A 14,473-nucleotide genomic window follows, 5' to 3' on the forward strand; every position below is an offset into this window, starting at 1 on the left:
TCTGGCCTCTTCAGGCACCTGCTCACACACATGCACACACACACACACACACACACACACACACACACACACACACACACATACACACAGAGAGACAAATTAAAACAAAATCAATTTTAAAATAAAAGTAGCCCTCTTAGCTGGGGCGGTGTTGGCGCACACCTTTAATCCCAGCACTCGGGAGGCAGAGGCAGGTGGATCTCTGTGAGTTCGAGGCCAGCCTGGGCTGCAGAGTGAGTTCCAAGAAGGTGCCAAAGCTACACAGAGAAACCCTGTCTCAAAAAACAAAAACAAAAACAAAAACAAAAAAAACACAAAACAAAAAAAAAATACCAAGAACAAACAAACCAAAAAGTAGCCCTCTTAGCTTAATTTCCTATTGCTGAGATTAAAGTATTCTAATAAAAGCAACTCAAGATTAGATAGATTAAACTAGAATTTAACCAGCCATGTAACTAAGACCTCCTGGTCAGTAAGATTACCTCACAAAGACCTGGCACATCAGAATATTGGGTAACAAGGAGCTCCTAGAAGCCGATTTCAGTAGCTATGGGAATTTGGCTCTTGTGGGGTTTGGCAGGCTAGGAGACAGGCTCTGCCAAGCTTGATGAATCTTGGCAGATTGTATCGGCTTCTCAGTGTCCTGCTGGGGCGTCCTCACGGGAAGCAATCGAAGGCTGATTCACAAAGGAAAAAAAAAGTAACCCACAGACCCTCTGGGTTGGCCTTTCCTTCCCCTTTCCTACCCTTCTGTTCCCACAATCCAAATCTCTTGAGATGAAAAGAGCAGCAATACGGATGCAGTGGTGTGCCTCAGTTTCATTTTGATGCCTCCACATAGCTGTGGCCCCCCCACCAGCATCTCACTTCAACTAGCATGCCCTCTTCCAGTTCAGACAGGTTTCTTGACCTCCACATTAGCTGGCATTTGCGCTGGACAACCCTTTGTAACTGAGCCCTGTCAGGACTCTCCCCAAGTGTTCAGGGGCACTCCAGCCTTGCCTAGTGGCCCAGCAGCAGCTCACGTTGTGACCAATGTCACCATGTCTCTAACTGCTAAGATTGCAGGCGTGCGCCCCACTGCCTGGCTCCTTCATCGGTTGTTGAAATGCGGACCTTCCTTTCTTGCTCACCTGGGAACATCCAGCTGTTGCTTATTACTCCTGTCTCCTTCTATCTTCTCTAGTCATTTTCAATGCCCCTCCCCGCATTTCCACTCTCTGATATTTTTTCCTTAACCTGTCACTCTGCACTCTAGGAGTAATTTTTTTTTAAGTTGTACTAACTAAACTTTAAAGATAATTTTACATGTGTACGTAATGCATATATCTAACTCTTACCCCCAACCCTTACCTACCTTCTTACCATCCCATCTATTCCCCCACTTCCCCGTGAATCTCTTTTTCATGTTCATGCTTGTTTGTTTTGTTTTGTGACCCACTGGGTTTAACCAGGGACATCTGTGTGAAAGCTTAGATGGTCTGTTGGAAACTGGTAGGCTCAACCACCCCCCTCTCCCAGAATCTATCAATAGGGACCCATGAGTCCCTCCCACTTCCATGATGGTTGACACGGCCATTCCTATGTTGGCCCAGTGCAGTTGGCCACAACTGTGGTGAGTTAATCATTGGATTATAATGGCTGAAGATGGCATTTCCTGGCTGGGTAAAGGAATGATTCTTACTTAAGTCTATTGCTTCAAATTGAGCTGGCTCCTGGAACTGCCATGGCTCAGTGTTTAGCTTGAGACCTCAACCCTATGTTCCCTGTAGTACATTCTAAACTCTCATACCTACACCAGTTCTTCCATAGGCATTCCAACCCATTTACTATCAGACACACCCTTTGGTCTGATTTAGGTACAAAAGATTCTAAGACTTGCATTTTAAATGCTTGACCCCCAGCTATTTTGGGAAAGTGTGGAAAGTCTACAAGGTCAGCCCAGCTGAAGGACAGAGGTCACTTGGGGCGGGTCTTGGGGGATGTTTTCCCTAGCTGCCTCTTGCCTGAGTCCCTTTTTCCCAGTTAGCTCTAAGTAAACAGCTTTCCTCTGCCTTGTGTTCCCACAGACATGGTACCCAGTTAAGTACAGGGGGCTAAGCCACTGCACACTGAATCCTCTGTAACAGCTACCAAAAAACACCCTCCCATAAATGGTTTCTACAGGTAGTTGGTCACAATGATAAGAAAGTAACTAAGGCAACTGTTGTGGTTTGATGAAAAATGTCCTCCATAGGCGCATATGTTTATATGCCTGATCTCCAGTAGGTGGCGCTGTTTAAGGGAGGTTATAGAACCTGTAGGAGGTGCAGCCTTGCTGGGGAAAGTATGTCACTGGTTTTGAGGTTTTAGAGCCTGGTCTCAATTCCTGTCTCTGCTTCGTGTGTGTGTGTGTGTGTGTGTGTGTGTGTGTGTGTGTGTGTGTGTGTGTGTGTGTGTGTGTAGATGTGACCAGCCAACTTCCTGCTCCTGTATCATGCTTTCTTTTACTATTGCCTTGTCTTTCCCACCATAATAAACTCTATCCCCCTGGAACGGTAAGCCCAAGTAAATCCTTTCCTGCTTCATTTACTTTTGTCAGGGTATTTCTCAAAGCAACAGACAAGGAACTCATACAACATTCTTCTGATGCAACCCATCTCATATGCACTCATGATGGGTTACGTGAGGGGTCACCATCACTTGGAGTAGGCCTCATCATCCTTGCCCACACCACCCCGCAGCTCCAGCTGTACCCAGACCTCTCTGATCCTTGTCTTACCTGCATCTGCTCCCTCCCACATGCACAGCAGCTTCCTTAACCCACACTTCTTAAGCACCTCCTGTTTTGACTCCTGTAGCCCATGCATAGTGGGTCTTCCCCCTCAATTAATCCTTCCTGGAAACAAGATGGCAGACATAGAAAGAAACAGAAAGATGGTAAGAGCCAGAGGTCAAGAAGGAAGGACCTGAGGGAAACTATCTTCTGGAGAGCTGAACTCACAAACTCACAACTGCGTGGTTGCTCATGCAAGATCTGCACAAGATCAAGCCAGTCAATGTTTTAGCATGGAGAAGGGAGGGGCTTAGGAACCATCATCCCTAACTGAGGGTCTAAGGGCAGCTGATGTTTGCGAGGAGAGGGCATGTCTATCTTCCTTAAGGTAGGGGTCCTAATAGGTCAACTATGCTCCCCAACTATACCCCATGCCATGAGCATATGGCAGCATGAATTTAACTTGATGGATTTTTTTTTTTTCTTTTAATGTCCATGAAGTTGGGAGGAAGTGGAGATTGGGAGATGGAAGTAGATCTGAAAAGACAAACAAAGAAAGAATTTTCCCTGTTATAAAATTTCTGTAGCAACGTTTCAGCTCATAGTCATTGTGATGAAGTCATTGTGTTCCATTTCATAAATTCAAAGTTCACTCTTCGTCTGATGCTGTGTTGCCCTGTTCACGGAGTTGTGGTTTGGGGACATAACTGTGCTCTCCAGTAGGATAGAATTGCTTCAAGAACAAACAGCCAGTCCCTAGGGATCCTTAGTGCTGGACACTACACTTCTAAGATAGGAAGCATGTGGTCACTGTTGGTATGAATGAATGAAACCCAGAAGATTCACCTTGACTCTTTATAAAATGGGCACATGACATGCTAAGGGATGGGAGTGGCTGGGTGTGTCTCCTTGTTCTGTGACTTTTCCTGCAGAGACATGAACAAGTATCTGTTTGCCCCAGACAGGGCACAAATGACTGAGAAAAAAAAAAAAAAAGATTCCATCCAAGTCTAGCAGATTTATTAGGGTTACTTACAGAACCATGGATATCTAACAGACAGCTGAGTCTATGAAGTCTCCCATACATCTTGGGTAATGGCATGGCTAAGGACTTATGAAAGCAGCATCCCTGGAGTCTAGCTCCCTCTATGACTTGTGGGCAGCTCAGTCACTCATACAGTATTCCTTCCCTTTGTGAATCTTGTCCCACTACCTTCCTGATACCGGAATGCTCCAGTGTAAGGAGCCTCCTTTTCAGAGGGAAGTCTCAATCCACAGCAAGTGGCTACACTCTAGATGCCTATGGAAGAGCTGCCTCAGCCCCCATCCCTTCCTTTCTGGGGCACTTCTGGCTGCACAATCTCTTCGTGTTTTTCTCTGACTTCCTGATTGTCATATAGATCCAACTGGGTTAATGATGAGGTTTTCAAAGTGGGCAGCTGACCACAATGGGTAAGGGCTTTGTAGGTCACCTGGGAATGAGGAGTTGTGACTTCCATCAAAGCAGAGAGAACTTGAGGTTCCTGCTGAAATGGTGTTGGGTTGTTGGTGAGGATCTGGAATCCATCCTGGTTTCTTCTGGACCCTTGAACAAACTTCTTTTTCACCACTCAACATTTTAAAACCACGAGTATATGATGTGAAATAAATCGAGTCATCTCCTGCTCCTGTTGGCCAGGACAGTCACCTTCCTGTTACCATGGAGATGGATTTGTTTCTTTTGTAATTCCGTTCTGAGTTTTTCAGCTGTAGGGCAACTTCTGCAAAGCTCTGGCTAATCTCTCCCCGAAGAGGTGGAAGGATGAAAATAGAATCATAGAGACAGCCAGCCCGGGTGTGTGATCATCCAAAAAACGTTAGCTGAGCCCCTTTCTCCAGTGGAGTGGATCATGGGTGTTTGTTTTGTTTAGACTTTATGTGCTAAGATCAGCGTTTTCTGGAATGTTTTCATTCTATCCCAAATGGAACTCACTTTGTAAGAGAAAAACCCTTTTGTTTTTTAAAGGGCAACTGTCCCCACCATGCACCAAACACCCAGAGACCAGCTGGTTCAAACAGGGAATCTAGTGACTTCTCAGTGTGAGTGTCCACTGCTTCTCATCCAAGAATCTGTGGCTCTTGTCCAGTGTTTTTTTGTTTTTTTAAATTCCCATTAGTTGTTGTCATTTGGTATGCATTTTAGTTTTATCCTAATGCTGTGATTAAAACGCTCTGGCCAAAGAGCAACTTAGGGGAAGAAAGGATTTATTTGGCTTCTGCTTCCAAGTCACAGTCCATCATCGAGGGAAAAAGACGGGAATTCAAGCTTGAAGCTGAAGTCAGGGATGCCTGCTACTCCTCACAGCCATCATCTCTAACCAGGGAACTCATTCACAGCCAAGGACACACAACAGAAGCCATGGAGGATGCTGCTGGCCGCACACTTGCTAGCTCATGTTCAGCCTGCTTCCTTATATAGCCCAGGACCACTTAATTAAGGATGTTGCTACCCATAGTGGGCTGGATCCTCCTACATCAACTAACAAGACAAATCCTTCACAGACATGACAATAGCCAATCTGATCTAGACAGTTCTTCAACAGAGGCATTTCCTCTCAGACGAATCTAGGCTGTTTCAAGTTGATAAGGCTAACTCAGATGGTAGGGTAAGTCATCAGCCATGTCCAGACTTTGTGGAGGGCTCATACTTTCCAAGATTGTCAAGAGTTAAATGTGGATATTTCCCTGCACTTTGTATCCCAGAGTCAATAGGGAGAAGAAGAAGAAAAAAGAGATTTACAATTTAGAGATTTAAAGAGCTCTTGAGTTATAAGACCCTTAAAGACTGGCTCTCACTCCTACCCACACACTTTGGATGAACAAGGCTTCGATCACTTGTTTGTAATACATCGATACTTTAGATGACCCTGTCTTATGTCATATACTTTTCTAGACACTGAGGATACAACTGTTAAGCATCAACTAAGTGTCTGGTGGAATGTTTGCCTGGCATGCGTGAAGCCCTGGGTTCAATTCCCAGCAAAAGGTAAACTAGGTGTGGTGGTGCACACCTGTAATCCCAGCACTTGGGAGATAAAGGCAGAAGGATCAGGAGTTTAAGTTACTCCATAGTGAGCTCAAAGACATCCTGGGATATATGAGGTCCAGCTGTAAGAAACTGAAAGAGAAAAGGAGGGAAGGAGAAGCCAAGGGGAAGAATGCTAACAGATGTGTGTGTGAGTCTTGGATAATTCCTGAATTTAAAGGACAGCTGGGGACACACAGCCACAGACAGGCAGAGCAAAGTGCACTTGAGAGTAATGAGGAAGTAATCATGTTCCTCCCGAGCCGGAATACAAGCTGGCAGAGGGAATAGAATTGACCCAAGGAGAATGCTCTAGAATGTAGAATTAGCACCATGTCAGGCTAATTTTTCCCCCAAGTCTCACCTTAACATTGATGAGCACAATTTAAGGATCAAACTAATCAACCTTGAGCAATTGTGGGGAAATGTAAGAATCTTGAATCCCCGCTTTCCTCAGATCTAGCTCGTGATGCATAGATGTTTGTAGCCAAATACATGGTGTTCCTTGGTCAAATTCTACTTCTACATTCCTCTTAGCAGAATGGCATGGAGTTCTGACTCAGGTCTCATCCCTAGGGGACTATAGAAATCAGAGTGGTACCCAGAGTACCACAGAGGTTGCCATGGTTATTGTCTTGCCCTTTGCTGCTGCTGCTGCTATGTTGCCTCTTTGGCATCCCTTGGACCCTGCTGGTCCTCAGTGTATCTTTTCCATTTGTTCTCTGAGCCTGAGAACTGATCACCCTGGTTATTCCCCTGCTACTTCTGGGAAAATAGCCAAGGGAGGGACCAGGTTATTACAACATTCAGAAACCTCACAAAGCTCTGTGTACTCCTTCAGCAGAGGAAACTAGTGGCTCCCACCTTTCATCCCAGCACCCAAGAGACAGAAGCAGGTACACCTCTGGGAGTTTGAAGCCAGCCTGGTCTCTATAGTGAGTTCTGGTAGAGCCAAGGCTATGTAGAGAGACTGTTTCAAAAACTAACAAACAAAACATTTTTATTGCATTTATTCATTCAGGCATTCACGGAAATAGCACACATGTCACAGACCACATGTGGAGGTCACGTGCCAACTTATAAGAACTGGTTGTTGTCTTCCATTAAGTAGACCCAGGGATCAAATTCAGATCATCAGGCTTTGTGACGGGTGCCATCTCACTACCCTTCCATTGTTTTGTGTGTGTGTTCAAGTTCATGTGGAGGCCAGAGGACAACCTCAGATGTCATTCCTTAGGGGCTGGCCAGAGTGTTGTTGTTGTTGTTCATTTGTTTGTTTGTTGAGACAGGGTCTCTCACTGGCCTGCAGTTTGCAAAGTAGCCCAGGATGTCTGGCCAGCAAACTTGAGGCATCTGCCTGTCTTGGCCTCCCTAGCACTGGGATTACAAACAAGTGCCATCATGCTTGGCATCTTTGTTTTTAACATGGGTTTTAAGGATCAAACTGAGGTGCCGTGCCTCATCCGATGAACTGTCTTCCCAGCCCCTACCTTTTTACTCCTGGAAAGCTCCTCTCACCCTCTCTAAACAAGGTCCTGCCTCTCATACACCTTACAGGAGAATTTGGGTAGGTTATCCTATGAGCGCCCCACCATCACATTTGACGTACTAAAACTAGTCAGCATGGCCCCAAGACATGGTGTCCCTTACTCTGAGCACAGAGATAACATTATTCTAATTGTGCAAGTTTTTCCAATTGTGATTCGTTTAAATATCTTATGTTATTACATAATTCTGAGACTGAACAAATACAGTTTTTAAATAAAGCAACTCTATTTTTGTCTTTTCTTACCCTTTAATTTCCTTTGATCTCTTTTAGCAAATGATTGCATGGCTCAGATCTTTCGGGTCACTCTTAGGTAATGAAAAGGTCCTTTGTGGGCCAGCAAGATGGCTGCCAAGGATCCACATGATAGAGGAAGAGAACCTACTTCCAAAAGTTGTCATGTGACCTCAACACGAGTGGCCTGGCACTCAAATGCCTGCTGGCATTTATGCGCAGTATATGTCCACAATAAAGAGAAGGAAGTTCTTTGTCAGGCTGGGGAGATGGCTCAGTTGATCAAGTGCTTGCCACACAAGCTTGAGAACCTGGGTCTGATCTCTAGCATGATGTGGGAACAAAAGCCAGACATGGTGGTGCGCACCTGTGATCCCGGCATGGGGGAGGGGGAGACAGGGAGTGGGGCACTGGGACTCACCTGGCCCATAGCCCAGCAGAACTGGCAAGCCCCACATTCCAGTGAGAAACTCTCACTCAATAAACAAGGTAGTTGGGGCTAGAGAGATGGCTCAGCGGTTAAGAGCACTGGCTGCTCTTCCAGAGGTCCTGAGTTCAATTCCCAGCATCCATATGGTGGCCCACAACCATCTGTAATGAGATCTGGTGCTCCCTTCTGGCCTGCAGGGATACACACAGACAGAACACTGTAATCCATCAATCGTAAAAAATATAAACAAGGTAGTTGGCTCCTGAGGAATTATACCAAGGTTGATCTCTGGCCTACACACACACACACACACACACACACACACACACACACAGAAATGACATATGAACATGTACATATATACATATTGCACACAAGCATACACTTGAAGGTACTTAACACACAAAACACATAAATGAATACACACACACATGAACACACACCAGCACACACATGAACACACACCAGCACACACACTCTTTGCTATGATCACTTGAAGTGTGTCATGAGCAAAACTGCACGTTGAACAGGCGCTCACTGCCACCAGCATCCCCTCCCTTCCCCAGTTAGTTTGAAAGGGCTTGCTTGACCAGTTTCTCTTTCCTCCTCAGTTCTCCTGCCCTCCCTGAAGCCCCCACACCTGTGGGTTCCATATTACCCATCCCAGGGACAGGGACAGGAAAGGTGGTCATCATTCTTAGTCACTGGACCGCTGTGAGGATCCAGTGTCCCAGCTCTCTGCACTTGGCAGATGGTTAAGGTCACCTCTTTCTCACCTGGGTATTTCCACGCCTTCAGTGACACTCGCTGCCCTTCATTCGCTCAGGACTGCTTAACAGCAGCCTCCTTCATGCAGTAAAAAGCCACCTTCATCCCAGCCAGTCACCTCCCTCTACTGCCACCTCTAGAGATTTGGTGCCACCCACAGCTTCCCACTGAGGTTCGTGGTTTCTTCTCAGTGATGCTCTGGAGAGTCCCACCTGAGCGGTCTCACTGGTTCATGGAAAATTCACCTTGTCCTACTATAATGATTTCATGCTGAAATGTGTTCTTCTGGGAGCTGGGGCTCAGACAGTAGAGCTCCTGCCGAGCATGTGTGAGGCCCTGGGTTCGATCCCTGGTATGGTGGGGCATGGTGGCACACACCTGTAATCCCATCGCCTGGATCAGAAGCTCAAGGTCATCCTCAGCTGCATAGCAAGTTGTAGGAAAACATGAGCTATAGAGATTACACACACACACACACACACACCACACACACACACACACACACACACACACACACACACACACACTTTTTAAGTGTGTTCTATTTTGGTTAAAGAATTATGAAGTCACCGTAGTTCTTTCTCACAATTTCTGGGAGTGAAGAGCACCCAACACATTCCTTTCTCTTTTATGGTGAACACTTAGCAACCAGGCAGAAGTGAAGTCTCAGCAGGCTCTGCCTCTGGGCTGCAGTCCCACAAGACCTTTCTCAGAGTTTGAGAGGAGGCCCAGGTGTTCTACTTATTATAAAGTTTCTTTCCAATAGGCTCCAGTGCTAAACCTCTCTGGAAACACCCTCATAGCCACACTCAGAGGTGTATCTCCCAGGGAGCTCCATAGCCTGTGAAATTGAAATGTGAAATCCAAAACCAAGATTAACGTCACATTAACATGAAAACAACTGGCATTTTTTACATTTATTTATTTTGTGTATGTGGGGGGAGTAGTACACTTGTGCAACTGAGCACAAGTGGAGGTCAGAGGACAGCGTTCAGGAGTTGTTTTCTCTCCTTCTGCTATATGGGTCCTGCCTGGGGACCAAACTCAGACTGTTAGTCATGGTGGCAGGTACCTTTACCTGCCGAGCCAGCTCTCCCCTCAATAACTGGAATGTTTTAAAAAATGATATTCAGTCTTTTTCTCTGAGAATAAATGCTTCTTCATTTCTCCATCAATTATGTTTTTATTGTTGCCATTTTTCATAATGTCAACTTCCTTGCCAATTTATTCACAGTAATTTATAGTTTTAGCTCATGATATTAAGTAATTTTTCCATTGTACCTCTGTGCTTTTGTTTCTAAAATTGAGAGAAAATGTAAGGGAAACTAAGTATTTGTGTTATATTCTGCCACTTTATTAAAATATCTTATTCAAATGCCATGCTTTAGTGGTGACATTTTAAACAAAAGCATAGCTATATTTTAGGGGAGGGGGATTGTCTGTTTGGTTGGGGTTCTTTTTTGTTTTTTGTTTTTGTTTTGTTCTTGTTGGTTTGTTTGTTTTTCCCCCCTGAGGCAGGGTTTCTCTGTGTAGCTCCAGCTATCCTGGAACTCACTCTGTATACCAGGCTGGCCTCGAACTCAGAGACCCTCCTGCCTCTGAGGCTTAAAGGGTCATGCCACCACGTGTGCGCGGCTTACAAAACCGTAGTTTTATTTCTTCTCCTATCTTTCTGTTCTCTTGGTTTTTGTTGTGTTCCAAGTTCCTTTCTGTTGCTATGACAAACACCATGACCGAAAACAACTTAGAAAAAGAAGGGTTTATTTGGCTTACACATCAGGTCACAGTCTCTTACTGAGAGAATTCAGGGAAGGGACTCAAGAAGGAGCTAGCAGCAGAAACCACGGAGGGACATTGCTTTCTGTCTTGTTCTCTGGCTCATGTTTATCTTTCTTATACAGCCTAGGACCACCTGCTCAGGGATTGATACCACCCACAGTGGACTGGGCCCTCCTACATCAATTAACAATCAAGACAATCCCACACAGAGATGTCCATAAGCTAGTCTGATCTGGGCAAATTGAGTCCTCAATTGAGACTCCCTTTGCAGGTGACTCTAGGTTGTATGTATCAAGTTGATAGTTAAAACCAACAAGGACATGCTTCTAATAAATATTAGAACCTCCAGATATCACTGAAAATAGAAACAGCAAATTGAAATTGAACCTGCCCAGCTCCTGTTCATTTTGAAGTAGTGGGTAAGGCTTGCTTCCAAGCCTGATGACCTCTATTCAATCCTTGGTACCCATATGATAGAAGGAAAGAACAGAACCCCACAGGTTGTCCTCTGCCCTTCATATGTTCTCCATGGCATGTACACTTCCCCCTACACACACACACACACACACACACACACACACACACACACACACACACACACTGCACAGACACGAAACAAATAAATAAACACATTTTAAAACCTCTTAAAGTAGTATCATTTCCCCTATGGAAAAGAATCTCAAGAGATGACAGTTGGGTTTCTGGATCTGTGGGTTCTGTATTCATAGGTTTAACCAACCGTGTATCAAATATATCCAGAAAATATAATTATGTCTGTACTCAACGTGCACAGGCGGTTTTCCCCCTTGTCATTATTCCCTAGACAATATGGTATAGCAGCTATTTGCATTGCATTTACATTGCATTAGCTGTAATAAGTAATACAGAAGTAATTTAAAGCATATGGGAGGGGATGCGCTCCGCAAGATAATTCACACCATTTTGTATAAATAAGCGTCCTCTGGGACTGGGAAGAAGGCTCAGCAGTTAAGAGCACCTGCTGCTCTTCCAGATGAGTTTAGTTCCCAGCACCCAGGTTGGGTGGATTACAACCACTTGAAACTCCAGATCCATGGAATCCAATACCCCTTCCTGGACTACTTGGGCACACACACTCATGTGTACAGATCCTCCTACACACACACACACACACACACACACACACACACACACACACACACACACTCACACACAATTAAAAATAAAACACATCTTTTATTGAAGAAGGAAGCATCATCATAGTAGGTATCCACAAGTGCTTCTGAGGCAGTCTCCCATGGATACAGAGAGATGCATCTATTCTATCCTCTTCACAAAATAGGCAGCATGGTGAGTCTCTGAGTCTACTGCGTGTTCGTGTTGTAGATTTCTGGGCTCAGCCTGCCAGGGTTCTGAACCAGGAGGTCTAGAGAAGAGCCTAGGGATGCTCATTTCAATAAGTATCACATGGGATGAAACTCAGTGGGAGAGCATTGGCCAGGTGTGTGTGTGGAGCCCCTGGTTTGGTCCACAGCATCACTAAGAAGGGCCACCAGTGGCTGATGTATTTTAAATTGTATCACGTTCATTTATTCATGTCCGTATTTGTATTATTTGTGTGAGGGTGCACTTGCATCACAACATGCCAAGTGGCAGTCAAGAAAAATTTGCAGGCATTGGCCCTCTCCCTCCACTGAGTCCTGGGGATTGGACTCAGGTCATCAGGCCTGATTGTAAGTGCCTTTACCTGCTCAGCCATCATGCCGGTCTTGCTTTGGCACCTTGAGAAAATTTGTCGAGGTGTGTTTGATGAGAAACCACTGGTCTCAGAGGGAAATATTTGGATTTTAATCTGAGCCTGATAGCCTCAGATTTCCAAATTTCTTGTGTGTGTGTGTGTATGTGTGTGTGTGTGTGTGTGTGTGTGTGTGTGTGTGTGTGAGAGAGAGAGAGAGAGAGAGAGAGAGAGAGAGAGAGAGAGAGAGAGAGAGAGATGTGTTCATGTGTGTGGGAGGTTGTGTGTATGTATGTGTGATGTGTGGATATATGAATTCCATAGTGCACATGTAGAGGTCAGGTTTCAGACCTTGCCTTCCTCCATGTTAGAGACAGGGTCTCTTGTTTGTTGCTATGTGTACCAGGCTAGCTGGCACATGAGCTTCTGAGGATTCTCCTCTCTCAGCCTCCCATCCACACCTCATTTCTTTACATGGATTCTGGGGATTCAAATTCAGATCTCCACTGAGCCATCTCCCCAGCCCAGACTTCTAACCTTTCATTCTCACATGCACCCTCTAAGCAGGGCCACTAACGACTCTTTACTTCCGCTGGCGTCCATGAAGAAGATACCGATAGGCAAGTGTCCTAGTTAGCTTTACTTGCCAACTTGACACAGCCTAGAGTCATCTGAGAGGAGAGCCTCAGTTAAGGACTGGACTGGATCAGACTGCCCTGTGGATATGACTGTGAAGGATCGTCTTGACTTGAGTCTTACTTGGTGTGGAGGATCCAGCCCACTGTGGGCAGCACCATCCCTAGGCAGGTGGGCTTAGGCTGTATGAGAAGTCTAGTTGAGCATGTGAGTAAGTCTGACAGCAAGCCAGTAAGCAGCATTCCTTCATGGTTACTGCCTCCAGATTCTAGTCTTGAGTTCCAGCCCTGATTGAGCTCAGTGATGGACGGGGACCAGAAAGTGTAAGCCAAACAAACCCTTGACTCCTCAAGTTGCTTTTGGCCATCGTGTTTTATCACTGCAATGGGATGGAATTACAGTAGCAAGCAACCCCTGACCACACTGTGAGTGTGTCCACAGTAAAAGTTGTTACAAACCTTGCCCGTCTCTATGGGAGATTAGAAGTGCTCTCCAAACTCCTCCAGTTACTTTTATTAAAAATCAAGTAAGGAGCCTGGAGACAGACATCAGCAAGGAAGAGTTCGTGATCAACAGTCTTTTGGTAGACAGACTATAAAAACTCAGCAATCTGGTACACTTAATGAAAGGATGACATTAACTGTCTCTAATGACACAATTTTTGTGACATAATTTAATATAGAAAAGTGACATTTCATGTTTCAGGGAAACAGTGCATTTTGTAATAAATTAAGGCAAGGATGTAGAGAGAGCCGAGAACAAATTCTGAAAATATTTAAAATTGAGAAAGACGGAGCCCACAAGATGTCTCAATGGGTAAAGCTCCTACCACCAAGTCCGAAGGCCTGAGTTCAGTCTCCAGGACCACATGGTGGAAGGAGAGGACTGACTCCCACAAGTTATCCTCTGACCACTGTACAACATGTACCACATGGTGTTCCCACACACACATGGGTACCTATATTCACGCACGCGCACGCGCGCACGCGCGCACACACACACACACACACACACACACACACACACACACACACACAGTTAAATGACTCTAATGACAAAATTAAAATAAAAGCAAATGTTGGCTCTTAAAATGTTACACTCCGGGTAAAGAGCATCCATTCAGCAAATACCAAGCACCCAAGGCACAGCAAAAGAAGTCTTGTCCTGTGAACTTTTATATTTTAAGGAAGAGGATAAGTTCTCTATTAATTTCATTTTCAGAAATAACCAACTTCTGAATGCACCAAAGGGTAGAAAAATAAGTTATAGAGTTGATGAGAACAATACAGTGATCACCAGCTACATATAACTAAAAGTTCAATGCAAATTGATTAGCATTGACCAATTGGAAAAGTTGATGAGTTAGAGGCATAAGGTGGGGAAGAAGTGCCTTTCAGGGGAAGGACTTCATCTCTTGTTAGAAAAGGGAATCCACTAGAGAGCTCTGAGGAGAATGATGTAACTAGACACAGACGACCAGGACCACTCTAGCTGTCTTATGTAGACTAAGAGAGACCCTGGGTGGAAACAGGAGACCCTTCAGGTCA

The 14,473-nt window shown here is 45.0% G+C and overlaps 1 protein-coding gene and 1 long non-coding RNA gene across 3 annotated transcripts in view; one reads left to right on the plus strand and one right to left on the minus strand.

Annotated features, from left to right (window-relative positions):
• Caln1 (calneuron 1) overlaps positions 1-14,473 on the plus strand; it is a 467,294-nt gene that overhangs the window by 380,638 nt on the left and 72,183 nt on the right. The gene's annotated exons all lie outside the window — the stretch shown is intronic.
• Positions 363-4,849, minus strand: LOC121825523 (uncharacterized). The gene is made up of 3 exons (XR_006067844.2): positions 4,228-4,849; positions 2,762-2,878; positions 363-677 (listed from the first exon to the last, which is right to left on the minus strand). It is a non-coding gene; the product is annotated as an uncharacterized LOC121825523 (long non-coding RNA).

The sequence above is a fragment of the Peromyscus maniculatus genome, chromosome 23 (genome assembly GCF_049852395.1).
Source record: "Peromyscus maniculatus bairdii isolate BWxNUB_F1_BW_parent chromosome 23, HU_Pman_BW_mat_3.1, whole genome shotgun sequence".
NCBI classification, from domain to species: domain Eukaryota; kingdom Metazoa; phylum Chordata; class Mammalia; order Rodentia; family Cricetidae; genus Peromyscus; species Peromyscus maniculatus.